Source organism: Moschus berezovskii, chromosome 25 (genome assembly GCF_049115385.1).
Source record: "Moschus berezovskii isolate FMDL1 chromosome 25, NW_MosBer_1.0, whole genome shotgun sequence".
NCBI classification, from domain to species: domain Eukaryota; kingdom Metazoa; phylum Chordata; class Mammalia; order Artiodactyla; family Moschidae; genus Moschus; species Moschus berezovskii.
This window is the reverse complement of record NC_142484.1, coordinates 31,902,963-31,930,601: the sequence shown is the minus strand read 5'-3', so window position 1 is coordinate 31,930,601 and position 27,639 is coordinate 31,902,963. Positions and strand designations below refer to the sequence as shown.

General features: G+C 45.8%; 1 protein-coding gene across 1 annotated transcript in view; it reads left to right on the top strand.

The window, feature by feature from the left end:
• Nucleotides 1-27,639, top strand: part of TENM4 (teneurin transmembrane protein 4) — a 787,800-nt gene that overhangs the window by 425,402 nt on the left and 334,759 nt on the right. The gene's annotated exons all lie outside the window — the stretch shown is intronic.

Genomic DNA, 27,639 nt, shown 5'->3' with positions numbered 1-27,639 from the left:
TTGGTGCTCTGCTATAAAAAAAAAAAGTCATTTTTCTCTTTCAGTTTTCAGGATTTTCTCTTTAACAGTTTGGCTGTCTCTTTGCATGTATCTTATCAGGGGTTCACTGAGTTTCTTAGATATAGGAATTAATGCTCTTCATCCAGTTTGGGGAAGTTTTACCTGTTATTTCTCCAAATAGTTTTTCTGCCCTTTCTCTCTGTCTGCTCTTTCTGAGGCCCTTAGTGTATGTCTCTTGGGGTGCTTAATGCTGTCCCACAAGTCTCTGAAACTCTGTTTACTTTACTGCAGACTTTTCTTTTCCTGTTCTTTCAGTTGGATAATTTCTCTTGCTTCGTCTTCCAGGTTACTGATGTTTCTTTTGCCATCTTGAGTCTGCTCTTGAGCTGTTCTAGTGAATTTTTGTTTCAGTTGCTATGCTTCAACTCGAGAATTTTCCTTTGTTTTTTAAAATTTTTGTCTCTGGAGATTGTCTATGTGTCAATTGTTGCCATACCTTAATTTCTCAGGCATGGTTTTATTTAGTTCTTTGAACATTTTTTAAATAGCTGCTTTGTAATATTTATCTCTGCCGTCCCTGGTATTCTCCAGGCAAGAACACTGGAGCTTCAACATTTTGGGACATTCTCAGTTTCTATTTACTGCCTTTTTTTCTGGTTAGAGGCCATACTGTCCTGTGTCTTTGTCATAATTTTGTTGTTGAAAACTGGATATTTTAGTTACTATATTGTATCGACTCTGGGTTCTGATTTTCCCTCATGAAGACTGTTGTTGCTACTCTTTTCTTCTGTTTTTGTTTTATTTTTTTGTGTAGAACATGCATAGGTTAAATCAGTGAAATCTTTTCAGCCCCACAATTTGATCTGTATATATATATTTTTTTTTATTCTTGCCTTTAAGCTTCTCTCTGCATAGCTTGTGTTCAGTCGCTCAGTCATGTCCGACTCTTTGTGGCCCCATGGACTGTAGCCTGCTAGGCTTCTCTGTTCATGGAATTCTCCAGGCAAGAATACTGGGGTGGGTAGCCATCTCCTACTCCAGATCTGCATAGCTTAGTGGCCAACAAATGACTATCTAGAAATTGTTCTCAAACACACCAAGCCAAGTATTCTGCCAGTGGAGCTGTATGTGGACAAGGAGCACATTCAAAGTTCAGGTCATTTTTAAGTCTGTTCTGGCTTTTGCTTTCCATTTGATCCTTTTGCATTCTTTTCCATTTGATCCTACACACACCTTCAGAGTTGACCAGGGGTCAACCAGGGGTCCGTAGATAGCCTGGGCCCATTCTGAACTCCACTTGTATTTACATCTCAGCCAAGAACAGACTTGTCCCAACCATGACCTTGTGCTCGTGGAGCCACTGGCCTTTCCTACTTGCCTGCTGCCAAGGATTATAATTACAATTATAATTCCACTGACAGTGCCACTGGCCTCAGTCACCACCCACTGCTCCAAATCAACTGAGCCCCTTCAGGCTCAGCAGCCAGGTCACTGGCCCTCACGCAGCCTCACCCTGGCAGCACCTCTGTACTGACCGAGCTGGAGCAGATGGGAAGAGCACGAAGCAGTGACGTGACACAACCGAATCCCATTGTTCTTGAAGTTAGGTTTTTTAAGCAGAAGCATCTGTGAGACTGATATCTAATTTTTGTCAATTTCCAGAGTGTTCGAATGGTGCTTTTGTCAGTTTTGTTCAATTTTAAAGCTCCTTTTGAGGGGAAGGAGTTTGTCGACATCCTCACTCTGCCATAGCCAGAAATAACTTCTATAGTTTGTAAGTCCTTTAATAGTCATGGCCTCATTTGATCCTGACTCCTAAGACAGACAGACAGAACGACTATTCTTAGTCCCATTTCAAAGATAAAGAAAATGAAAATCAGAGAGGTTAAATAATTTGCCCAGTCGTTAGAAGGACTGATGCTAAAGCTGAAACTCCAATACTTTGGCCACCTCATGCGAAGAGTTGACTCACTGGAAAAGAGTCTGATGCTAGGAGGGATTGGGGGTGGGAGGAGACAGGGACGACAGAGAATGAGATGGCTGGATGGCATCACTGACTTGATGGACATGAGTTTGTGTGAACTCCGAGAGTTGGTGATGGACAGGGAGGCCTGGCGTGCTGTGATTCATGGGGTCGCAAAGAGTCGGACACGACTGAGCAACAGAACTGAACTGAATACCCAGCTGGAAACTGTCTGAGCCAGAATTCCAGCTTGATTTTCCATCTTTCAGGGCCTTTTCTACTTTGCCACGGAGCCTGAGTGGGGCTCCATTGAGCCCTGAGCAGAGATGCTCTCTTAGTTCAGCCTGCTATAACAAAATACCTACCATAGACTGGGTGGCTTAAACACAGGCATTTATTTCTCACAGTTCCGGAGGCAGCAAGATTTGGTTCTTGGTAGGGGCCCTCCTCCCGGCTTGTCGACAGCCGCCTCCTCCCTGGATTCTCACAAGGCCCTTCCTCAGTGTGTGTGCACAGAGAGGGATCGCTGTCTTTCTCTTCTTAGAAGGGCATTAAACCCAGTTACCTCCCCAAATCCCTACCTCCAACACCCTCACATTGGAGATTAGGGCTTTGACTTAGGAATTTGGGGGGATGCAAATATTCAGCCCATATGGAAGCTAACTCAGATCTTTATCTTGCTGCCTCAAAGCCTAGAAGGGCTTCCCTGGTGGCTCAGGTGGTAAAGAGTCTGCTGGGAAGATCCCCTGGAGAAGGAAATGGCAACCCACTCCAGGATTCTTGCCTGGAAAATCCCATGGATAGAGGAACCTGGCAGGCCACAGTCCATGAGGTTGCAAAGAGTCAGACACGACTGAACAGCTTCACTTTCTTTCTTTCTTTTCTTTCAAAGTCTAGAGAATTCCATTGGCCCCTCGTGTTTATCAGAAGCTAAACTTCAGGAGACAAAGGATAACGCCAGCCTTGCATGCTGAAGCCAAGGGCCATCCCTCTTCTCACCATTAGGATGACAGCTGATAGTGGAAATTCTTCCTCCTCCAGCGGGACCCTGTGCTCTTTCTCAGGGTAGCGCCTGAATTATAACTCGCACGTATTTAGTTTGATGTTAAGGTTTTAACAGTCATTCTCTTTTTCCGTTTCCTCTGTTGAACTGTCCAGCAGAGAAAGGTGACATTTGCTTTAAGATCCAGGGATTTACAACCCCTCGAGTCAGAATATTATCTTCTGTGCCACAACAAAGGCTTACATTTGCAAACTTCGGAGCCGGACAGGAGTTGCCTGAGTCTCCAGAGAGTAGTCTAAGCTCAGCACTCTTGGAAATTACTGTGGCTACCTCTGAAATAGCCCCAGAGCCGTCAGCACGGGCAGGTTCTCACAGGGAGAAAGTCCTGGACTGCTCTGTCATTAATGTGCCGTGTGACTCTAGATGTTAGAGCCAATTCCTTAATGATGATGCATGCGTGCTCAGTCGCATCTGACTCTTCGAGAGCTCATGGACCGCAGCCCACCAGGCTTCTCTGTCCATGGAGTTTTTCAGGCAAGAAGACTGGAGTGAGTTGCCATTTCCTCCTCGATGGGATCTTCAGACCCAGGGATTGAACCTGGTCTCCTGTGTCTCCTCCGCTGGCAGGCAGATTCTTTACCCTTGAGCCATCTGGGAAGCCCCTGCCTAATGATGGTGGTATTGAGCATTTACCGTGGACTAAATATTATGCAAGAAGCTTGACATATAAGACCTGGATGTCCCCAGACCTCCTCAGCCTATGATCTCATTGATTGTAGTAATCCAAATTTTCTGGATTTTCCCTCGATGACTTGTGAGGGGAAAAACTCACCCCTAGTCTTGTCTCGGGACTTTCTGTAAGACTCCAAGGGCCTCACATCTTCTCAACAAGAAGTCCACTCTGGTCCCTTTACATCGCATTCCTTGTCAACATTCTCTCTTCCCACAAGCCCATAGGAAGGCAGCAGCATGCCTCTCGCCCTGAAGCTGGAGTCCACACAGCACCATTCTTCCACCTGAGGGGCTAGCCCTAAGGTGTCCCAAAGCTGCAGACCCTCAGACTTCCACACTGTCCACACGGCACTATAAACATTCTGTTCCCTCAAGAAGGAGGAGGACGGACCTCGCCCTAATTCTGTGCGAAAGCTTGGCCCTGAGGCACCAAAGCAGCATTGCTGGTGTTCAGAATGTAATATTCCTTCAGCTTCCCAGAAAGCCTCAGACCTGACCCCCGGCTCAGGCAGGAGAGCTGACCTCTCTATTTCTGCTGGGGGTCCTTTGCTGGATAACAAATGACACAAAACTCAGTGACTTAGACAAATAGCCAGGTGTTATTTTCCACACGGCTGGCTGAGCAGTTTTGTGAGTCCTGCCCAGGGTGTTCATGAGGCTACGGTCAGGCAGGGGCCAGAAAAGTCAGAATGGCTGGGCCCCTATGTCCGGTGCCTTGGCAGAGTCAGCTGGGAGGCTGGCGTATCTCTCTCTTCCCCAAATGGTCTTTCCCCTTGTCTAGCTTGGACTTCTTGATGGCTGGATCTCAAGAGAAAATATTCAGTAGGAAGGAAGCAGAAGTTACTGGTTTTCTTAAGCTCTAAGCTCAGGATGAGTACAGTGTCCCACTCCCTGTGATGGCTATTTCAGTTGGTTAAGTAGTCCCAGGGCCAGCCAAGATTCAAGGGAGAGAAAATAAACCCCACTTGCTGAAATGAGGTTAGTGACAAAGAATTTGCAGCTATCTTTAATCCACTGTCATCCCTGTAGTTCCTGAGGCTGTCCCCAAGGAAACTTTCCTCCTTGCGGGCTCTACTCTCCACGTAAATTAGTTGAGCAATTGAATGCCTGAGGAATTGATGATCCCACACGAACAACGTCACTTTACTCTCAGTGGGAACCACACCATGGATTTCATTAGGCCTTACTTCAGTCAAGAGAAGTGGATTTTGTTGTTCTTCAATTATAGATGAAGAGAATAAACTCGGAAAGATTAGGTGATTTGCCCAAGGTCCCAACTAGTACTAGCCATGTCAGGATTCAAGCTCAGATCAGCCTAAAAAGCCCCAAAGCTCATTTTGTTACCCCATTCTGCTTCTTATATCTCCAGGTCTCAATTGTTTCCAGTGTAAGCTGTGAAATTAAGTGAAGAACAGAATGTTTTTCAGGAAGCATTATAGTCCCAAAATTTTATTATTCTTCCCCACCTATCACCTTCCTGGTGGCGCTAGTGGTAAAGAACCTGCCTGCCAATGCAGGAGACATGAAGATCTCCTGGAGGAGGGCACGGCAACCCACTCCAATATTCTTGCCTGGAGAATGCCATGGACAGAAGACAGTCCACAGGGTCTTAGAGAATCGGACACGGCTGAAGCGATTTAGCACATGCGCACGCACACATCCCCTTCACCTGCTGCCTTTCCTGCTTTTCTGCATCTCTATTGGCAAGATTTCCTCCCCATAGGATTTGTTTGTAAGCATCTGCTGTTTTTGTTTTGTTTTTTTAATCCAGATGAATCTTGCACAGAAAAGTGAAAGTGAAGTCGCTCAGTTGTGTCCGACTCTTTGCGACCCCATGGACTGTAACCTACCAGGCTCCTCCGTCCATGGGATTTTCCAGGCAAGAGTACTGGAGTGGGTTGCCACTTCCTTCTCCAGGGGATCTTCCTGACCCAGTGATCGCACCCAGGTCTGCCGCGTTGTAGGCAGACGCTTTACCATCTGAGCCACCAGGGGAAGTCCTCTGACACAGAGGTCCTTCAAATTTCTGGAGGAAGAGAGTTAAATTCTCACTGCTCTTAGTCCCATTAATGCCTTGAATATTCACCACGTTTCCTGCCGGTTCAGTCAAGAGTAGGAGTTTTCAGGGTGTCTCTCCCTTGCTTAAAAGCTCTCCTTGGCTTCCCCATTGCAATCAGGGCAGAATCTAAGCTCTTCACCTGACACACAAGGCCTCTCAAGGTCTGTTTGGCTTCTCCCATCTCATCTCACACGGCCACACTGAGATGCCTGCAGCTTCCTGTAGGTACCTGTGTCTCTATCGCCTTGTTGCCTTTGCCTAGAAAGCCTCCCTCCGCTCCTTCTGTCCCTAGTTAACGCTTACTCTTTCTTGAAGACACAGTGCATGTATCATAAAGGAAGCTAGACCTAAAAGTCTGAGTCTCTCCTCCCATAGCACCTCAGGCATAACACTGTCATCTCACTCCCTACTTTATGCTGAAAGTAACTGTTTCTCTCTCTCCTTGCAAATACTGTGAGCTCCCTGAAGACAAGAATTGTGTTTCATTCTTCTCACATCACCTTCCTATACCAGTGCAGTCTTGCACAGAGCAGGCATCCAGAAAATGGTTGAAATGAACACAGATTGGAACAAGCTGTAAACTCCATTAGGGCAAGGCTCCATTTGTCTTATTCATCACAAAATCCCTAGTGCATAACACACAGCAAGGGCTCGGTAAATATTTGCTACTCATGCTGTTTCTTCTGCCTGAAATAAGACTCCTCATTCATTGCCTTATGTCCAAATCCCACCTATTCTTCAAGTAACTATTCCAATTCTCCATTTTCCACACCTCCGCTCTTGGCCCTGATGGAGTAACTGGAACTGGACTGGCCGTGCTACCATTAACGATTATACAAATGGACAAAATGTATGAAATTACTGTTTTCAGATATTGGACGAAAAGCAACACAAAAATACGGTCTCCAGGAGAAATAAAACAAACCATTTGAGCTGGTGGTTGCCCCAGCTCTCAATTTAGAGAAACTTTTTTAAACTTAGAAGGGAGGAGAGGTCAGACAGACCTCAGCTTTCTTACTGAGTTAGAGACAGCTGACAAGTCTGGATTTGTGTGACAGGGTAGTAAGAAGAGAGAGTTGAGAAATTTACATAGACAACCTTTTGAGTCCCTGGCCACATACTAGGCTTCACATATGTAGGGAAAGATCCCAGAATGCTGGACAAAGAACATCTACTGGGGAAAGAGCAGCTATCAGGCAATAAAACAACTACCAGTCAGCTGCATGCTAAAGCTCACACAAAGCTGAGAGATGTTTAAGTTCTAGGCATCCAGAGTAGAGAGACCTTGTTAAACATCCCAGGCTTTCTTTTGAGACCCCCAAAAGACCATGCCTTAGGAATAGTGTTAATATACACATAAAGTCTACTTTAAGCCTATTTTAATGAAGCCAAAATAAGCTTTGAAAGGATCAAGCTAGTCTGCAAGTAAATTAACTGCATACCTAAATAAAAACTCAATACTTTTTAAAGGAAGACAACAAAAATTCAGACACCGAACATCCTAGCATCTGTAATGTGCAGTGTACAATCAAAAATTTCTATATATGCAAAGAAGTATATATAGGACCCAAAACTAAGAGAAAACTGAGTGCATGCATGCTAGGTTGCTTCAGTCATGTCCAACTCTTTATGACCCTCTGGACTGTAGCCCTCCAGGCATGGGAGGGCTATCCATGGGATATCCATGGGGTTCTCCCGGCAAGAATATTGGAGTCGGTTGCCATGCCCTCCTCCAGGAGATCTTCCCGACCCAGGGATCGAACCCACATCTCCTGCATGGCAGGAGGATTCTTTACCACTGAGCCACCAGGGAAGCCCAAGAGAAAAGTAAGTTGGTAGAAATTACAAAGATGATAGAATTAGAAGACAAGGACTTTGAAATGGCTACTATAAATATGTTCAAGAAGTTAAAGAAAAATACTAATGTGAACAAATAGAGAATTTCAATTTCAATTGAAAACTAGAATATTTGCAATGAAAATTTTCAGATGGATTTAACAGTAGATTAGATACTGTAGAAGAAAAGATCCATGAACCTGAATGTAAAAAAGCAAAAATTATCCCACTGAAGCAGAGGAAGACAAGAAAAAAAGACAGAACAAATGAATAGAATCTCACTGACCTGTCGGGACAATATCAAGTGGTTCGACATGTATTTCAGTTCAATTCAGTTGCTCAATCATGTCCGACTCTTTGCGACCCCATGGACTGCAGCATGCCAGGCCTTCCTGTCCATCACCAACTCCTGGAGTTTACTGAAAGTCATGTCCATTGAGTCTGTGATACCATCTAGCCATCTAATCTGTTGTCCCATTTTCCTCCTGCTTTCAATCTTTCCCAGCATCAGGGTCTTTTCAAATGAGTCGGCTCTTCGCATCAGGTGGCCAAAGTGTTGGATTTCAGCTTCAGCATCAGTCCTTCCAACGAATATTCAGGATTGATTTCCTTTAGGATGGACTGTTTGGATCTCCTTGCAGTCCAAGGGACTCTCAAGAGTCTTCTCCAGCACCACAGTTCAAAAGCATCAATTCTTCGGTGATCAGCTTTCTTTATAACTCTCACATCCATACATGACTACTGGAAAAACCATAGCCTTGACTGACGGACCTTTGTTGGCAAAGTAATGTCTCAGCTTTATAATGTGCTGTCTGGGTTGGTCATAACTTTTCTGCCAAAGAGCAAGCGTCTTTTAATTTCATGGCTGTAGTCACCATCTGCAGTGATTTTGGAGCCCCAAAAAATAAAATCACTATTTCCATTGTTTCCCAATCAATCTGCCATGAAGTGATGGGACCAGATGCCATGATCCTAGTTTTCTGAATGTTGAGACTTAAGCCAACTTTTTCAGTCTCCTCTTTCAATTTCATCAAGAGGCTTTTTAATTTAGTTCTTCACTTTCTGCCATGAGGTGGTGTCATCTGCATATCTGAGGTTATTGATATTTCTTCTTGCAATCTTGATTCCAGCTTGTGCTTCTTCCAGCCCAGCGTTTCTCGTGATGTACTCTGCATATAAGTTAAATAAATAGGGTGGCAAAAATACAGCCTTGACGTACTCCCTTTCCTATTTGGAACCAGTCTATTGTTCCACGTCCAGTTTTCAAGTTGGTTCCTAACCTGCATATAGATTTCTCAAGAGGCAGGTCAGGTGATATGGTATTCCCATCTCTTTCAGAATTTTCCACGGTTTATTGTGATCCACACAGTCAAAGGCTTTGACGTAGTCAGTGAAGCAGAATTAGATGTCTTTCTGGAATTCTCTTGCTTTTTTGATGATCCAGCCAATGTTGGCAATTTGATATCTGGTTCCTCTGCCTTTTCTCTAACCAGCTTGAACATCTGGAAGTTCACGGTTCACATAGTGTTGAAGCCTAGCTTGGAGGATTTTGAGCATTACTTTGTTAGTGTGTGAGATGAGTGCAATTGTGTGGTAGTTTGAGCATTCTTTGGCATTGCCTTTCTTTGGGATTGAAATGAAAACTGACCTTTTCCAGTCCTGTGGCCACTGCTGAGCTTTCCAAATTTGCTGACATATTGAGTGCAGCACTTTCACAGCATCATCTTTTAGGATTTGAAATAGTTCAACTGGAATTCTATCACCTCCTAAGGCCCCCTTGACTTCGTATTCCAGAATGTCTGGCTCTAGGTGAGTGATCACACCATCATGATCATCTGGGTCATGAAGATCTTTTTTGTATAGTTCTTCTGCGTATTTTTGCCACTTCTTCTTAATATCTTCTGCTTCTGTCAGGTCCATACCATTTCTGTCCTTTATTGTGCCTGTCTTGGCATGAAATCTTCCCTTTGTATCTCTAATTGTCTTGAAGAGATCTCTAGACTTTCCCATTCTATTGTTTTCCTCTATTTCTTTGAACTGATTGTTGAGGAAGGCTTTCTTATCTCTCCTTGCTATTCTTTGGAACTCTGCATTCAAATGGGTGTGTCTTTCCTTTTCTCCTTTGCCTTTTGCTTCTCTTCTTTTCACATCTATTTCTAAGACGTCCTCAGACAACCATTTTGACTTTTTTGCTTTTCTTTTATTTGGGGATGATCTTGATCACTGCCTCCTGTACCTCAACATATAATTAGGGTCCATTTAATATTTGATTAGAAGTTTTTAGGATCAAAGAAGGAGCAATAGGAGAGAGATGGGGATTGTAAAATATTGATGACATAATTACTGAAGTTTTTCCAAATCTGTTATAAACCCACTGATCCTAGAAGTTCAACTATCCTAAAGAATAAACACAACGAAAATCATAATTCATTTCTTGAAAATCAGTTATAAAGAGAAAACTCTTTAAAGTGACCAGAGGAGGACACAATTTCCTCCTTTTCTGCAAGCTGGCGTCTCCACCTATAATGCTGCCTCTTCTTCAGACTGTTATCTTTGTGCTAAGCTTCTCTCCCCGCCAAGATAATGAAATTTGTGATGGCTCGGAATTCATCTTATCGCGGGAATTCATCTGATGCTATTGCAGTGTATTACTACATCTTACCAATGGTAGGTGCTCAGCTAATGTTTGTAGAGCGAGTGAATGAAGGGCTTGAGTGAATAAAAATAATAATGCAGATTGTTTATCAAATCCTGCACCTCTAAGCAAACAATTGCTAATAAGCAACCTAGAAAGCATATTAAAAAGCAGAGACATTACTTTGCCAACAAAGGTCCATCTAGTCAAGGCTATGGTTTTTCCCGTGGTCATGTATGGATGTGAGAGTTGGACTGTGAAGAAAGCTGATCGCCGAAGAATCGATGCTTTTGAACTGTGGTGCTGGAGAAGACTCTTGAGAGTCCCTTGGACTGCAAGGAGGTCCAACCAGTCCACTCTAAAGGAGATCAGTCCTGGGTGTTCATTGGAAGGACTGATGCTAAAGCTGAAGCTGCAATACTTTGGCCACCTCATGTGACGAGTTGACTCACTGGAAAAGAGTCTGATGCTGGGAGGGATTGGGGGAGGGAGGAGAAGGGGACGACGGAGAATGAGATGGCTGGATGGCATCACCGACTCGATGGACATGAGTTTGAGTGAACTCCGGGAGTTGGTGCTGGACAGGGAGGCCTGGCGTGCTGTGATTCATGGGGTCGCAAAGAGTCGGACACGACTGAGCAACTGAACTGAACTGAACTGAATAGGGTTCAGGTCATCCCACATGGAAATTATACCTCCCCCTTCAGAATAATATATTTAAAACTGCAATTTATCAAGCATTCACTGAGTGCATGGCACTGTGGTGATTCCTTTATACACACCTAAGTCTTATAATGAGAAAGCTAAGGGGTAGATGGTTAAGTAAGTTACCTATTACATAGATAGTAATGGTGTTTCTAGGATATCCTCTCAAGATTGATTTTTTTTAATGGTGCTTTTCACTATTTTGCTGTGCTCCTTACACCCCCATTTCTTAATCATATACTTTCATCAGTTCAGTTCAGTTCAGTCGCTCAGTCGTGTCCGACTCTCCGCAACCCCATGAATCACAGTACGCCAGGCCTCCCTGTCCATCACCAACTCCCGGAGTTCACTCAAACTCATGTCCACACTTCTGTGCTTTTGCTCACATTATTCCTTTCATCTCTGCTGCCTTTTCTCTTATCCACCAGTTAAAGCCCACTTCCTTGCTCACGGACACATCAGATACTGACTTTGGCAGAAAGTAGGTTTTTATACCACTGAGAATCTGTAAGGTGGAACCCGACTGAATGCCTTGGCTGTTTTAAGCCTATGGGATTCTAAGATTAAAATATGTTTTCTCCCCTAAAGAACCACACAATCCAATCAGATAGAAAGTACAATGACCAGTGAGATGAGTACAGGATGGAAGGGAAGTGTGGGGACTTGGAGGACCTTTAACCGGCCTGGGCTTCCCAGGTGACGCAAGCAGTAAAAACCCCACCTGCCAATGCAGGAGACCTAAGAGATGTGGCTTCAATTCCTGAGTCAGTTAGATCCCCTGGAGAAGGGCATGGAAACCCACTCCAGTATTCTTGCCTGGAGAATCCCATGGACAGAGAAGCCTGGCAGGCTACAGTCCATAGGGTCACAAAGAGCTGGAAACGACTGAAGCAACTTAGCACACATGCAAACCAGCCTGGGGTGATCAGGGAAGGCTTTCTGAAAGACTGATACCCGAGATGAGTCTCAAGGATATGAGGACTGGCCAAAGTATAAAATACTGCAGTAAGAAAAAAATCCTTGTGCCTACATCAGAGAACACAGTGGTAGAGGGGCCAGTCATTGGGATGGTGGGAAGAAATCCTCTAAAAAGCTGTTCTTTCTTCCTAGTCTCTCCCTCTTTCCAGCAGGTTTTTGTAGGCCTGAATTCCTATCCTTTTCCTAAGAGAAGTCTGCAGTGACTCTTGACTCCTGCTTACCAGAAGGCACAAAGAATTAAATTCCTTTTGAATGGATCTACTTTAAGAGTGAGACATTAATGGCTCACAATTTTTCAAATTTAGGGAAAATCCATAGTTGTCCCAACTTTATAGCTTGGTATTATTGGATAATCAAGCACAACTATTTCCTCAAACTAGAGTGGTGTTTCCCTGCCCCCTTCCCTGCTCTTCCCAGCCGCCTCCACAGGCAGTGGCAAAGGGAGGGAGGGAGAGCCAATGTTTTGCCTGGGCCCAGGCCCACATTGCTCTTTTTCTTCTAGACTGTATAATTGGCCCTTGCAGACAGAGGTTAATTTCCCACTGTGAATTTCCTACCAAAGTAGCATGAGTCCTGGGGGCGTGGAACCAGAGGAGAAATTGCTTCCAGGTGCCACCTGGTCTCCTCGCATGGCTGTGAGGGAGGCCACATGGGGGAGGTTCAAGGAGCAAGGGCGTTGGAAGTGCACAAACTGGGTTTGAGCTGAGCTGTTTACTAGCCAGGTTCCCTGGGGCTGGTGGTCTAATCTCCAGGCTTCGGTTTGCTCTTCTGTAAAACAGGGATCTATCACCCTATTAACCACGGTAAGAGAGATAATAGGCCTAAAGAGCCTATATGAACAAACAGCCTCTTGGTTGCTAGGTACAATACTGTCTCTACGTGCATCTATCTTCCTCCTAGAACACATCCTTTCTGAGGTATTTGGATAGCCTACATTCTGAATATTTCCCCTCTGTCAACAGGAAGTGATACTGATTTTTTTTTTAAAACCCCAAAGGGGATGTGCAGTTTCAATGAGAAAATAGACATATTTTAAAACTCTTTGCTTCAATATTCCACCAGTGTTTCTTGGCAGGGCTCCACTGGCATTTTGGATGGCTGTTGTTACCACCCCTGACTCCAGGGCCCTAGGTATCAGTAGGCGCTTTTTTAGTCATGGTGACCACCGAAAGCCACCTCCAACAACTAACTCCAGTCACATCCAACACACACACACACACACACACACACACCACGCACCATTGGAGAAACCACCGCCACGCAACAACTTGGTCTCTCCTGTCCAGAGTGTACCGACTCTGTGTCCTGTGCCCTGAAAGCATTACTACAGAACCAGCATTCAGACGTGGAGCATTGTTTTGAATGTGTATTTATTTTTGACATCTTTTTCATAATTACACCAATAATACATGGTGGTTGAAAAAGTCGAACACTAGAAGTGTGAGACAAGTGAAAAATGAGAGTCCTCAGCATTAACATTTTAATCATTTATGCTATCTTTATTATAAAAGCAATAAAGCCACATGTTAAAAAGTCAAACAGTGCTAAAGGGTATGAAATGAAAAGTAAAAGTCTTTACCATGAACCTCATCCTGTTGTGAAGAGTTTTAGTGCATCTTTCTAGAAATTTCTAGGCAGTGACATACGTGTGTATATGCTTTCCAAATACACGTGGAATCATATACTCTATTTGTTGTTCTGAAGTTGGTGCTGGTCTGTTTTCCCACTGAATAATATATCTTGTAGTTCACTCCCTGGCAGCACATTTAGATCTTAGTCATGCTTTTTAGCAGCCTCAGAATAGCCCATGGAATAGAGGACTTGGTTTTTTCCATCTTCCCTGTGACAAACAGCGTTGCGGTGGAGATCGTGGTCAGGACCAGCTGCAAAGTCCTGTTGTGGGACTAAGAGGGTACAGACCTGGTGCCGGTGGGAGGACCCAACCAGGTGAAGCCAAACTGAGCCGCAGAGACCAGAAGGGCACATGCCAGGAAGTCGGGCTCGCTGGGTCCTGGGCCCAGTGCAGCCATTGTTTTCCCCTCTGTGGCCTCGAGAGGCCTCTTTGGGCCATAGTTGCCTCCGCTATAAAATTCGGGGGTGGGACAAAAGTCACAGCTATACCTCTAACACATCTGTGGTCTGAAACTGTGAAAATAAGTTCTAGGCTAAACACCGTGACCCAGTAAAGGAGGCAGAAATGGGAGCTGATCATTTTTATACTCTGCACTGGGCCACGACTGCATTCCCGAGGCACCTCAGCTTGGAAGGGAGGGAGCCATCAGGGAGGTTCCTCCATGGGGCTCGGGAACAACCCCGGGAGGGGAGGGCAGAGGCCCTGGAGCTCCAGAGTCTGCAGATGAGAAGGCTGAGCTGCGGGTTAATTACTCTCTGTGAACACATCGCAGGCCTTCTCTGAAGAGAGCTCTTAACACTCATTCTTCATGTTCTCAGAAGGTGAAGCAAGAGAAAAGGAGCTGAAATGAAAGCCCTGGAAATGTTCGTGGGATGGAGAGGGACTTATTTGATGATTAGGATTAAACAAAAAGTAGAAAGCAGAATTTGCTACCAAAGGATCTTGTGAACGTCTCTCATTCTGGATGTATTCAAACATAGTTAAAACGTCTGCCTAGAGACAGGAGAACGGGGCCCAAACTCATTCTAGGTGCTTTCCCCCATCCTGTGATCCTTCCACAGTCTTTTCAGTGGTATGTTCGGATCAAAATGTTCCCTCTGGTTAACGTTAACAAAATCAGGCAAATCTTGACACTAATGATTAGCATTCTAATGAAGAGTTGATATCAAACACAGCTGTTGATAAGCTCTACGGTTCAATAGGGCTAATTTATTAATAAACAAGTTGCAGGCTTTTATTTCTTCCTTGTAAGATTTGACATTATTCAGGTGTGTGTAGAAGATTAAGCTTAAGGAGATGCAGCTAAAGAATGCAGTGGCTCAGGTCAGGGCTTGAGCGGTATGGATGGAGCACAGAGAGAAAAAACGCTGAAGGGAATCGTGAAAACCAGAGAACAACTGAAAACCAGGCTATTTGTTGAGAAACAGCCCCCTGAATCTTAGCCCTCAGGCAGGGCAGAGATGACTGGCCTTGTGATTCCGGTAAGATCCAGGCTCATCTGTGAGGGCTGCTCACCATTTAATCCAAATAGCCCTTCTCTGAGGTATTAGTTTCAACTGCTATGTAACAAATTACCCCCAAATTTAGCCACTTAGAACAGCAACAACCACATTTATTATTTCACACAGGTTTTGTGGGTCAGGAATTCACCAGTGGCTTCACTGGGTGGTCTAGAAGAACCGAAAATTTACATCACCTTCTGTCTGCCTCGACATTCCAGGAGGACAGAAGAGCCCAGAAGAAAGAGAGAGCTCCTCCCAGTGAATTCAGAGGAAGAATCAAACTTTGCTCGGGGATGGTACCCTTCTCCTGGCACACCCTAGAGTGGGGACTTGAGGGGAAAGGCAAGGCTCCACCATGTGAAGGATCTTCTGAGTGCAAGTGGGGGAGTGCAGGGCATGCCCTGCTTTGTCCGTGTGAGCTTTCTTGCTGGTGCTCAGACCTCGAGGAGCTCAGGGAGACCTGACGGTAATTGAGGAAGTTGGCTGACCTCCCCTGAACCCAGAACCTATAAAGAAAAAGACTGAGGAGTATAAGCTAAGCATTTCTGCATGACATGAAAAAACAACATCAGCATTTTATCAAAGGAAAGTGGGAAAATATTTGCATTTTATGAAAGGCATTAATCTTTTTAACATATGGAAAGCCTTAGACTCAATAAATAGAAAAAATAAACAACCCAATAAGAAAAAATGCAAAGACATTACATCAATTCATGTTGCTGTTGTTGTTAAGGTGTTCAGTCGTGTCCGACTCTCTGCGACCCCATGGACTGCAGCACGCCAGGCTTCCCTGTCCTTCACCAGTTCCTGGAGTTTGCTCAAACTCATGTCCATCGAGTCAGTGATGCCATCCAATCATCTCATCCTCTGTCGTCCCCTTCTCCTCTTGCCTTCAATCTTTCCCAGCATCTGGGTCTTTTCCAGTGAGTCGGCTCTTCGCATCAGGTGGCCAAAGTATTGGAGCTTCAGCTTCAGCATCAGTCCTTCCAATGAATATTCAGGGTTGATTTCCTTTAGGATTGACTCGTTTGTTCTCCTTGTAATCCAAACAAATATAAATGTCTGATAAACATGGGGAAATGCTCCAAGGGACTAATAAAGTGATGCATATTATTTTCATTTTTATTGGAGTATAATTGATTTGCAGTGTTGTATTAGTTTCAGATATACAGTATAGTGAATCTGGTATGTTGTTTTGTTGTTTAGTAGCTAAGTCATGTGCAACTCTTTGTGACCCCGTGGACTGCAGCACACCAGGCTTCCCTGTCCTTCACTATCTCCTGGAGCTTATTCAAACTCATGTCCAATGAGGCAATGATGCCATCCTACCATCTCATCCTCTCTTATCACCTTCTTCTCCTGCCCTCAATCTTTCCCAGCATCAGGGTCTTTTCTAGTGACTCAGCTCTTCGCGTCAGGTGGCCAAATTATTGGAGCTTCAGTTTCCGCGTCAGTCCTTCCAATGAATATTCAGTGTTGATTTTCTTTAGAATTGACTGGTTTGATCTGCTTGCAGTCCATGGGACTCTCGGGAGTGTTCTTGAGCACCACCATTTGAAAGAATCTATTCTTTGTGCTCGGTCTTCTTAATGGTCCAACTCTCACATCCATTTATGACTACTGGAAAAACCATAGCCTTTAGTATACAGACCGCTGTCAGCAAAGTGATGTCTCTGCTTTTTAGTACGCTGTCTAGTTTTATTGTAGTTTTCCTTTCAAGGAGCAAGCATCTTTTATTTTCATGATTGCAATCACTGTGCACAGTGATTTTGGAGCCCAAGAAAAGAAAATCTGTCACTGTTTCTGCTTTTCCCCTTCTATTTGCTATGAAGGGATTGGATAGGATGCCATGATCTTTGTTTTTTGAATGTTGAGTTTTAGCCATTTTTTTCACTCTCCTCTTTCACCTTCATCAAGAGGCTCTTTAGTTCCTCTTTGCTTTCTGCCATTAGAGTGGTATCATCTGCATATCTGAGGTCGTTGATATTTCTCCTGGCAATATTGATTCCAGCTTGTGATTCATCCAGCCCAGCATTTCACAGGACGTACTTTGTATGTGAGTTAAATAAGGTAACAATATACAGCCCTGTCATACTCCTGTCCCAGTTTTGAACCAGTCCATTGTTCCATGTAAGATTTTAATTGGTGTTTCTTGACTCGCATACAGATTTCTCAGGAGGCAGGTAAGGTGGTCTGGTATTCCCATCTCTAAGAATTTTCCACTGTTTGTTGTGATCCACATAGTCAAAGGCTTTTGTGTAGTCAGTGAAGCAGAAGAAGATGTTTTTCTGGAATTCCCTTGCTTTCTCTATGATCCAGTGAATGTTGGAAGTTTGCCCTCTTGTTCTTCTGCCTTCTCTAAATGAAGCTTGTACATCTGGAAGTTCTCAGTTCATGTACTGCTGAAACCTAGCTTGAAGGATTTTGAGAATAACTTTACTAGCATAAGAAATGAGCACAATTGCACAGTAATTGAGCATTCTTTGGTATTGCCCTTCTTGGCGTCGTTTGGAATGAAAACTAACCTTTTCCAGTCCTACGGCCACTGCTGAGTTTTCCAAATTTGGTGACATATTGAGTGTGGTACTTTAACAGCATCATCTTTTAGAGTTCTAAATAGCTCAGCACATACATACATCCACTCTTTTTTAGATCCTTTTCCCATATAGGCCATTACAGAGTATTGAATAGAATTCCCTGTGCTGTACAGTAGGTCCCTATTAGTTACCTATTTTATATATAGTAGTGTGTATATGTCAATCCCAATCTTCAGATTTATCCCCTCCGCCACTCACCCTCTGGTAACCGTAAGTTTATTTTCTACATCAATAACTTTATTTCATTTGTAGATATGCTCATTTGCATCCGTGTTTTTAGATTCCACATGTAAACAGTAACATGTCTTTGTGTTTCTCTGTCTTGCTTCACTCACTATGACAGTCTTTAGGTCCATCCCCATTCCTGCCAGAGGCATTTTTGTTCTTTCAGTAGCTGAGTAGTATTCCGCTGAAGTATATCCATTCTTCTGTTGATGGACATATAACTTGCTTGTGTGTCCAGGCTGTTGTAAATAGTGCTGCAATGACTTTGGGGGTGAATGTATCTTCTCAAATTATGGTTTTATCTGGATATATGCCCCAGAGTGGGATTGTTGAATCATATGGTAGCTCTGTATAGAGCTCCTCCATCTTTGGCTGCAAAGAATATAATCAGTCTGATTTCAGTATTGACCATCTGGTGATGTCCATGTGTAGAGCCTTCTCTTATGTTATTGAAAGAGGGTGTTTGCTATGACCAGTGTGTTCTCTTGGCAAAATTCTATTAGCCTTTGCCCTGCTTCATTCTGTACTCCAGGGCCAAATCTGCCTGTTACTCCAGGTGTTTCTTGACTTCCTACTTTTGCATTCCAGTCCCCTATACTGAAAAGGACATCTTTTTTGGGTGTTAGTTCTAGAAGGTCGTGTAGGTCTTCATAGAACCATTCAGCTTCAGCTTCTTCAGCATTACTGGTCGGGGCATAGACTTAGATTACCGTGATATTGAATGGTTTGCCTTGGAAACAAATGGAGATCATTCTGTCATTTTTGAGATTGCATCCAAGTATTGCATTTTGAACTCTTGTTGACTATGATTGCTACTCCATTTCTTCTAAGGTGTTCTTACCCACAGTAGTAGATATGATGGTCATCTGAGTTAAATTCACCCATTCCAGTCCATATCAGTTCACTCATTCCTAAAATGTCGACGTTCACTCTTGCCATCTCCTGTGTGACCACTTCCAATTTGCCTTGACTCATGGACCTAACATTCCAGGTTCCTATGCAATATTGCTCTTTACAGCATCGGACTTTGCTTCTATCACCAGTCGCATCCACACCTGGGTGGTGTTTTTGCTTTGGCTCCGTCTCTGGGAAAAAATGTATGTGTGACATGTGTACATCAAATGTGTAGTAGGTACAAGTTTTTAGATACAATGCTATTTCACACATATTAAGACTATAGTAGAGTGTGAACATTGGAGAAGGCAATGACAACCCACTCCAGTACTCTTGTCTGGAAAATCCCATAGGTGGAGGAGCCTGGTAGGCTGCAATCCATAGGGTCGCGAAGAGTCAGACATGACTGAGCGACTTCATTTTCATGCATTGGAAAAGGAAATGGCAACCCACTCCAGTGTTCTTGCCTGGAGAATCCCAGGGATGAGGGAGCCTGGTGGGCTGCCGTCTATGGGGTGGCACAGCATCAGACACGACAGAAGCGACTTAGCAGCAGCAGCAGCAGCAGCAGAGTATAAACACAAATTTTAAGTGTACTGGGAAACCAAAAAACATTCCTGTGACTTGCTTTATTGTGATATTTACTTCATTGCCTTGATCTGGAACTGCATGTCTCTGAATTATGCCTGTGTTAGTTATGATTATTAATACTAGTAGTAGAAGCAGCAGCAACGCTCTTCTGTGTTGGAAGGAAGGCTTTTATGGCAGAACTGAATCAGAGGGGAACAGCTGCCTCTGGAGTGAGCAGTGAGTTCCTTGTGCCGGGAGGTTCATCGGCAGTAACCGTATCTTGAAAGAGATTCAGACATTGGATATGGGAAGGCAGATACAGGAAAGAGATGGGCAGGTGTTGATAGTCAAGGTCCAGTCCAGCCAGGAGACCCTGATCCTAAGAGACAGATGCAGTCTGCACCCGTCATCCCACCAACAGGTCAGGTGAGAAGCTGTGTCACCAAAATTTTCCTCTTCAAGTACTCTCAAGGGCATCTCACGCCTCCGAGGAGGAGGAATTAACATTTACTTGATATTTACCCTGTGCCAAATACTGTGCCAGGCTTCATTTATAATATTCTAAGCCTTACACCAATATAACAAGGCAGATGTTGCAAATCCCCATTTTGCACTTGAGGACACTAAGGCTCAGAGATACGAGGTAACTTATTAGAGATCACAAAGCAAGAGGCACAGGTCGGGCTGAACTTAAGTCTGTCTGATCCCGAAGCCCCACCCCCTTGTCTTCCAGGTGAGAAATCTGAGGCCCAGAGCAACGCAAAGGATCCAGAGGCAGGAGGGCCTGGAGACTCGTCCTGGCCCACCTCCCCTTCTTCCCATGGCTGGGATCCCCTCCCCATGTCCCTGATAGTTGGATGACCAGCCACTTCTTCTAGAACATTCCCTGAGGTCTCCTGTTGCATAACTGAGAAAACGACGTTCTGCTTAGGCTGGCAGTTTTGCTCAACATCCAAGAAAGTCACAGGCTGGGGCTCAAAGCCAGGGCTTCTGACTCCATGTCCTAACCTGCCACCCACTGACTCCCCAACTCCCACCACCCACTGCCTGATCCCACCACCCTACTCCCCTCACCCACCTCATCCTACCCTACCCCCCACTCCCCTCAACCCACCACCCCCACAAAGATCAGAAATTACCTGGGACAAAGACGGGCCAACTCCAGGGGCTGAGCAGGGCTTGCCTTTTATTCTGATACATCTCTTGGCTCAGTAAACACTCTGTGAGTGGAATGCCTCCCCTCTGCCGGTCTTCAAACAAGGCCTCTCCTTGCCTTCCGGAGGCCCCAGGTATCCAGCACATACATGTGGCTCATCAGTATCCCCGGTTAGACTGTGAACTCCCCAGGGGCAGAGCTGTGCCATCCATCTGTGTCCCCAAGGCCTGGGGCAGGGCCTGGCACACAGTCGGCATCAGTAATGTATTGTTGAGCAGACAGCGAAGGTAAAGAAGCAAAGCAGAAGCACAGAGGACAGTTGAGCCAATGACGTGTGGCATCAGCAGAGGTTCCAAAGAGCAGGAGAAGCAGAGACAATACCAGCGGGTGATGCAGGGCCTGGGATGCCTCAACTGGGCACCAGGAAATAATATCTGACATGGAGAGCCATCTATTGGCCTTTGGATAAGCCCCTCAGCGGGAAGTGCATTAGCCAGGCCTGGCTGGATGGTTGGACGTTGCAGCTGGGAGGGAAACTGGCAGCCAGGAGAGACAGGTCCCGAGGGGATGTGAAAGCACCCCAAGGCAGCAGGGCCAGTGGGGATGTGAGGAGGGCTCGAGGAGCAGTGTCCAGCTTATTTCCTTAAAGTTTGATGACTCCTGCCCAGACTGGACTGGCAGCAGGGGGACCCTCTGAAAGGAAGTCAAGACTTGCAGCAGATGGCACAGTGTCTGGGGAACCCCACAACCTCTCCTCGGACCTGATTGGTACCTGGTGGTTCACGTTCCCCAAGAGGAACAGGACTATTGTGATTTACAACATCAGGATCTATGACCTGACACATCACAAAGGCATGGATAGCTGAACGAAGTCAGGATTCTGTTAGTAAGAGCCTCTGATGTTGGTAAACAACCAAGAGTGGCTGTTGTAAATGGAAAATGATGCAGTTAACTCTGCTCCCCTTCTCCAAGGCTGTTAGATGCAGTGAGATAATGGGTATGAAAGGGTCTTCTGAACCCTAGAAGACTTGGCACACAGGATAGACTGTTATTATCCTTGAATAATTTTAATTGCATCATAGGATAATGATGTATATCAAGTACCATGTCAAGTACCATACCGATATCAAGTACCATAGGATAATAGATGGTACTTGAATGCAGCCATCAATTCTGCCTGTGGTTGTGTTCATCGAACCATTCTTTCTTGTTCATGGAGATCTCACACACACATGTACATAACTCTGATGGAGATATAAGACATCAGCATTTGAAAATAGACTGACACTTCACAGTGATGAGGTGATGGATCTCGATGCTGTCTGCAAGGTTGGATGCCTGGTGTGGGGGGGGTGGTGTTGTTATGGGAAATGACATGGACTTGGTCATCAGACAGGTATAACTTCTAACCCAGCTTCTACAGCTTCCACACCGTGTCATGTCAGGCATGTTAGTTACTTTCTCTAGACTTGTTCCTCCATCTGAGCCACAGGGATGGTAACCCCTTTTGACAATCCTGTGAGAATTGAAGGTCAAGTGCATCAAGCACAGAACAGGCAGTGAATCAGTGACAACAGCAGACGCTGACAGAGAGCTTACGCTCTGCCAGGTGCTTTGATGACCTGACTCTTTAATCTCCAAAAACACCCTGTGAGGAAGGTATATCATCCTCCCTGTTCTACAGAGAAAGAAACTGAGGCTCGGGGAACTTAGCACGCTCAGGCTTCTACTGCTCATAAGGGGCGGAACCAGGACTCGAACTCTGGCAGTTGGCCCAAGTCCATTTCCTAATCTCTGCGTTAGGCCTTTACTATCAGTGATGTCCGTGGCACAAAACCACCTCTGTTGCTGCCTTATTACGGACCTCGGGTTCATTCTGTTCACCTCTCCAGGCCCCAGTTCCCTCATGTATAAACCCACAGGTTGGGCTAGAAGACTGTACTTCCTTTTAAGCTTCACAGAGAAGTGATGAGGAGCTCAGACTGTGGTTGAAGTCGGCCACCTGGGGCCACCTCCTGACTCTCCCATTCCTATTCAGCCCTGTGACCTTGGCTGACTGGATTGATCCCTGTAAGTCGAAGTTTTCTCATCCCTGTTGAGGGCAAGATTTTGCTGTGAGGATTAAAATGGATGCATATCTATACACGGCTTGATACAATATTTGGCAATGAGAAGATTCCCAATCAATCGTATCTGTTGTTATCCTTGTTGTTGTTATTAGCAAGTCTTCCTTCTCTCTCCTACATAAAATTCCTCTGAGAGCACAAGACTATGTTTTTCAAGGCAGGAAGCCTGAGGGCAGTTTCTTTCAGAAAATCATAGACTTACAGAATGTAGTCACTTAACCTTCTTTGAACTTCTCTGCTCCCCTCTGCTAAATGGGAGTAATAAAGAGAAACTCGGAGAGCAGATATGAGGATTAAGTGGAACAGCATAAGTCAGCTTGGCTAGTTGTATAGTTGTTCAGTTGCTCAGTCGATCCCATGGACTGCAGCACGCCAGGCTTCCCTTCCTTTCACCGTCTCACAGAGCTTACTCAGACTCATGTCCATGGAGTCGGTGATGCCATCCAGCCATCTCGTCCTCTGTCTTCCCCTTCTCCTCCTGTCTTCTATCTTTCCCAGCATCAGGGTCTTTTCTCACGAGTTGGTACTTCTCATCAGGTGGCCAAAGTATTGGAGCTTCAGCTTCAGCATCAGCCCTCCCAGTGAATATTCAGGGTTGATTTCCTTTAGGATTGGCTGGTCTTTTCTCCTTGCAGTTCAAAGGACTCTCAAGAGTCTTCTTCAATACCACAATTCAAAAGCATCAGTTCTTTGGTGGATCAGCCTTCTTTATGGTCCAGCTCTCACATCAGTAGATGACTACTGGAAAAGCCATAGCTTTGACTGTACGGAGCTTTGTTGGCAAAGTCACATCTCTGCTTTTCAATAAGCTGTCTAGGTCGGTCATAGCTTTTCTTCCAGGGAACAAGCATCTTTTAATTTCGTGGCTGCAGTCACCATCTGCAGTGATTTTGGAGCCCAAGAAAATAAAGTCTGTCACTGTTTCCATTGTTTCCCCATCCATTTGCCATGAAGTGATGGGACTGGATGCTATGATCTTAAGTTTTTTGAATATTGAGTTTTAAGCCAGCTTTTTCACTCTCCTCTTTCACCTTCATCAAGAGGCTCATTGGGACTCTATGAGAGCTTAGAAAGTGACCTGTGTAAGCCTGGAAATTTTCAGCTAGAGACTCAGAGAAATTGGGTGACTTAATTCAGGTGCCCCAGTTGTTAACCACTGGTGGATCAAGAGCCCAGGGTATAGGGGCTGGCCCTGGATCCCACCAGAAGCGCTTTAGCACCTGAACCCTCTCTGTCACTCTCGCTCACTCACCCTTTCTCTCATTACTCTCTGCCACCTCCACACCTCTACTGCAGACGTGTGTGTGAGTGTGTGTGTGTGTGCGCGTGCACATATGCTTAGTGGTGTCCAGTTCTTTGCCCCCATGGACTGCAGCCTGATAGGCTCCTCTGTCCTTAGGATTTCCTAGACAAGAAGAGTGGGTTGCCATTCCCTTCTCCAGGGCATCTTCCCACATCTCTTGCATCTCCTGCACCGAAAGTCAGGTTCTTTACCACTAAGCCACCCAGGAAGCCCAGCCATACCCAAAGTTACTACTCATCATTACTTAACTGTAGGCCTCTGGGGACACTGAGACCAGCCACACGCACACCCTGCAGTGCTGCCTTCGTCTGGCCAGTTCCCGGTTCACCTGTGAGCTCCTGCTGAAACATCACTGCCTGCAGCAGAGTGCCACTGTCCCCCGAGGCCCCAGTAATTAAGGGCCTGCGCTTTGTGTCTCCAAGCTCCTAGCGCTGTGGGGTAATTGCCCATTCAGGGTTTGCTCGGCCATCACAGTGGAACTTCCCGAAGGCGGGTAGAACCCAATCTGATTCTCCTCCCCAGCTCCATGGGGATGCTGGCTGGTCCCCTGTGGGCTTGCTGAGCACTGAGTGGGCAGGACTAGTTGGCAGGACACTTCACAAGGGTGCTTGGCCTTCTCCCCTGAGAAGGTGGCACTCGCCTCCTCTGCTAGCCCAGGGACCTGTGACAGATCACACAGAACCCATCCCCCAGCCTCACCTCAACCCTGGACTTGGCATGAAGGAACATCCCCAGTGTCTTTCCTACCCCACAAGCACCTCTCTCTTCTCTCATTTCCCAAACCCCATGACATCCAAGGCAAAGCAGTCCACGTGTGCCTGCACGAAACCATGGGGATGCTGCTTCTCTGGCTTTGCCCAAGAAACCCTGAGAAGATTTATACTCAAGCGTCACCCAGCGCCCTCCCCTCCAGGAAGCAAGAAATCCCATTTGCCAGCAGCCCTCAGAGTCTGTTCCCCAAGGGAGTAGCATGGGACCTGAACTTATGGGCTTGAGATGCTAAATGTCTTTAGCTTTCAAAATACAAAGTCTTCCCTCTCCAGATGAGCCTTTTGGGTTAAAAGAAACAAAACGAGCCAACATCTTTGTTTCTTTTCCAACCCAGTGCTCTCCATCAGGGTGACCGTCCTCCCCCGCCGCACAGTTTTGGAGATAAGACTTGCCGCTAGCTAGTTGTGTTGATTTCTGGCTCTGTTCTGGTGTCCAGTTCCCCACCCCGAGACTGCAGCCGAAGCCTGGGTGTAGAGTCTACCTGCTTTGGGTTCAGTCCTGCTCCTTCGCCTGAGAATGGAGTAACTCCAGTCTTTCTGGAGCTCATTTTCTCTGTCAGTAAAGCAAGAACAATAGTCCCTGCCCATTGAGTTGCCACAAGGAGTAGGTGGGATGATATATGCGTTTGATATAAATGACCACCAGCCAAGGAAACCCTGTGCTGGCAAGACAAGGTGGTATGCCAGCTGGAATACGGGCTCTGAAATTGGGTCTAGATGTGTGATTTACAACCTGGAGAAGGAAATGGCAACCCACTCCAGTGTTCTTGCCTGGAGAATCCCAGGGATGGCGGAGCCTGGTGGGTTGCCGTCTATGGGGTCGCACAGAGTCGGACACGACTGAAGCGACTTAGCAGCAGCAGCAGATCCTGAGGAGGTCTCTCGGCCTCTCTGTGCCTCCTATGTTCATCTTCAGAAGGGGAGCTTCTATAGTATATAAGCTCCAAAAGGACAGTGTTATGGGCTGAATTGCACCTCAAACCCCCCCAAAAAAAAGATAAGTTCAAGCCCTAATCCCCAGTACCCCATAATGTGACCCTGTATGAAAATAGATAATTAGTCAAGATGAGGTCAACCTGGAGGAGGGTGGGCTCCTAACCCAATATGACCTTCCTTCTAAGAAGACGGCCTCATGAAGACAGGAGGAGGGGAAAGGCCGTGCGACATCAAAGGCAGAGGTCAGTAAGATCCAGCTGCAAGCCAAGCCAGAGGTTGCTAGCAACGCCCAGAAGCTAGCAGAGGCAGAGGATGGTTCTCCTGCAGGCTTCAGGGGAGCGTGGCTCTGCCAGCGCCTGGATGTGGGACTCGTAGCCTCTCTAACTGTGAGGCCATGCATTGCTTTCGTTTCAAGTAACTCAGTCCGTGGCACTCGGTTCCAGCAGCCTCGGAAACTAAATTAATACAGGCAAGCATTTCACACGATTCTGTTTCTCAGGGTGTCCCCAGCTCCTAGCAGAGAGCCTGACGTGGGATGGGGGTGCTTCCGTGAATTGGGGAGGGATGGAGTGACGCCTCTGTGAAGGTTACACCGGAAAAGCGTGTGAAGTGCTCACCCAGATGACATTCAGTTCACTCTTTTCCCTTCCCTTCTGATATCAAAGGCTCCTTTCTGTACAGAGTAGAGTTTGGGATTAAAAACAGCCCTGTTGTTCTTCCAGTTTTTGCCTAAAACCTCCTAAAGGGCCCCTGGCTTTGAGAGCTCCCTCTGGGGACGTTCAGTCTGAGGGATACTGGTTCCTGGGGGGCAGCTTCTGGCAGCCGTCTCTCTTCTTGAGCACTGTCTCCCCCAGAAGCTTTCCTGGGTTTTTCGTGATTCCCCAGAGTGGGGCTAGAGGGATTTCTGAAAAGCTTGGCTCTCAACTACATATGTGCTTTCCCCCGCAAAAAAATGTTTCAACAAGCTCTCTCGAAACCTAAAGGGAAGGAGGCTTTGGCACAGTGAGCAGGCTGGAGAAAAGCTGTTTAGAATCAGGGCATTTATGCGGGAAACTATTTAAGGAAAATTCCTCACTGAATCCATACGTTCACACTGCAGGGCTTTCTGGTATTTTTTAAAAACCTTTTGTTGAAATATTAACGAATACTCAGAAAGCAACACAAACAGTAACTATGCAATTCTGGCTTTATTTTATATGGAGCTTTGTTTTTTCCTAGTTAATATTTTGCCCAGTTCATTGATTACACTGATCCTTGACCCATCCCCCTACCCACTATAAGACTCTCTGAAACAGTGAGTTTCTAGTAAGAACTCTGGCCGTGGGCTCAGGTGGCCTGGGCTGGAAGGCCAGATCCATTCTCCCCAGCTCTGGGTTTTTGAGCATATTGTTTAACTTCTGTAAACAGATTGTCCTGTTCCTATGACTGGTGCGAGATCAGGGGAGCAGACTTGAGTTTAAAAGCACACGTTCTTGTTTATCACTCTTCAGCTCAGTTCAGTTTAGTTCAGTCACTCAGTCGTGTCCGACTCTCCGCGACCCCATGAATCACAGCACGCCAGGCCTCCCTGTCCATCACCAACTCCCGGAGTTCACTCAAACTCATGTCCACAGAGTCGGTGATGCCATCCAGCCATCCCATTCTCTGTCGTCCCCTTCTCCTCCCGCCCCCAACCTTTCCCAGCATCAGAGTCTGATTTTCATGGCACAGGTATGGGCTTTCCAGCCTGACAGAACAAGGTCCAGAACCCAGCCTTGCAGCCAACAGCTGAGTGACCCCAAACAGGCTCTCTTTAAGCCTCAAATTCTGCATCTGTCCGCTGGAGAGAGCCTACTGCCTTCACGGAGGTGTGAGGTTTCAGTGAGATGATGTATGTAAAGCTTCCACAGTGCTGCTCACACAGTCGATGCCCAGTTATTATCAGTGGCCTCCCCTCCTTCCAGCAGCCTGGCCCGCTTCCATCCCTGACTCCCTGTCTCCTGCCTCTTTCCTCTTTACCTAATACTTCCGCGTCCC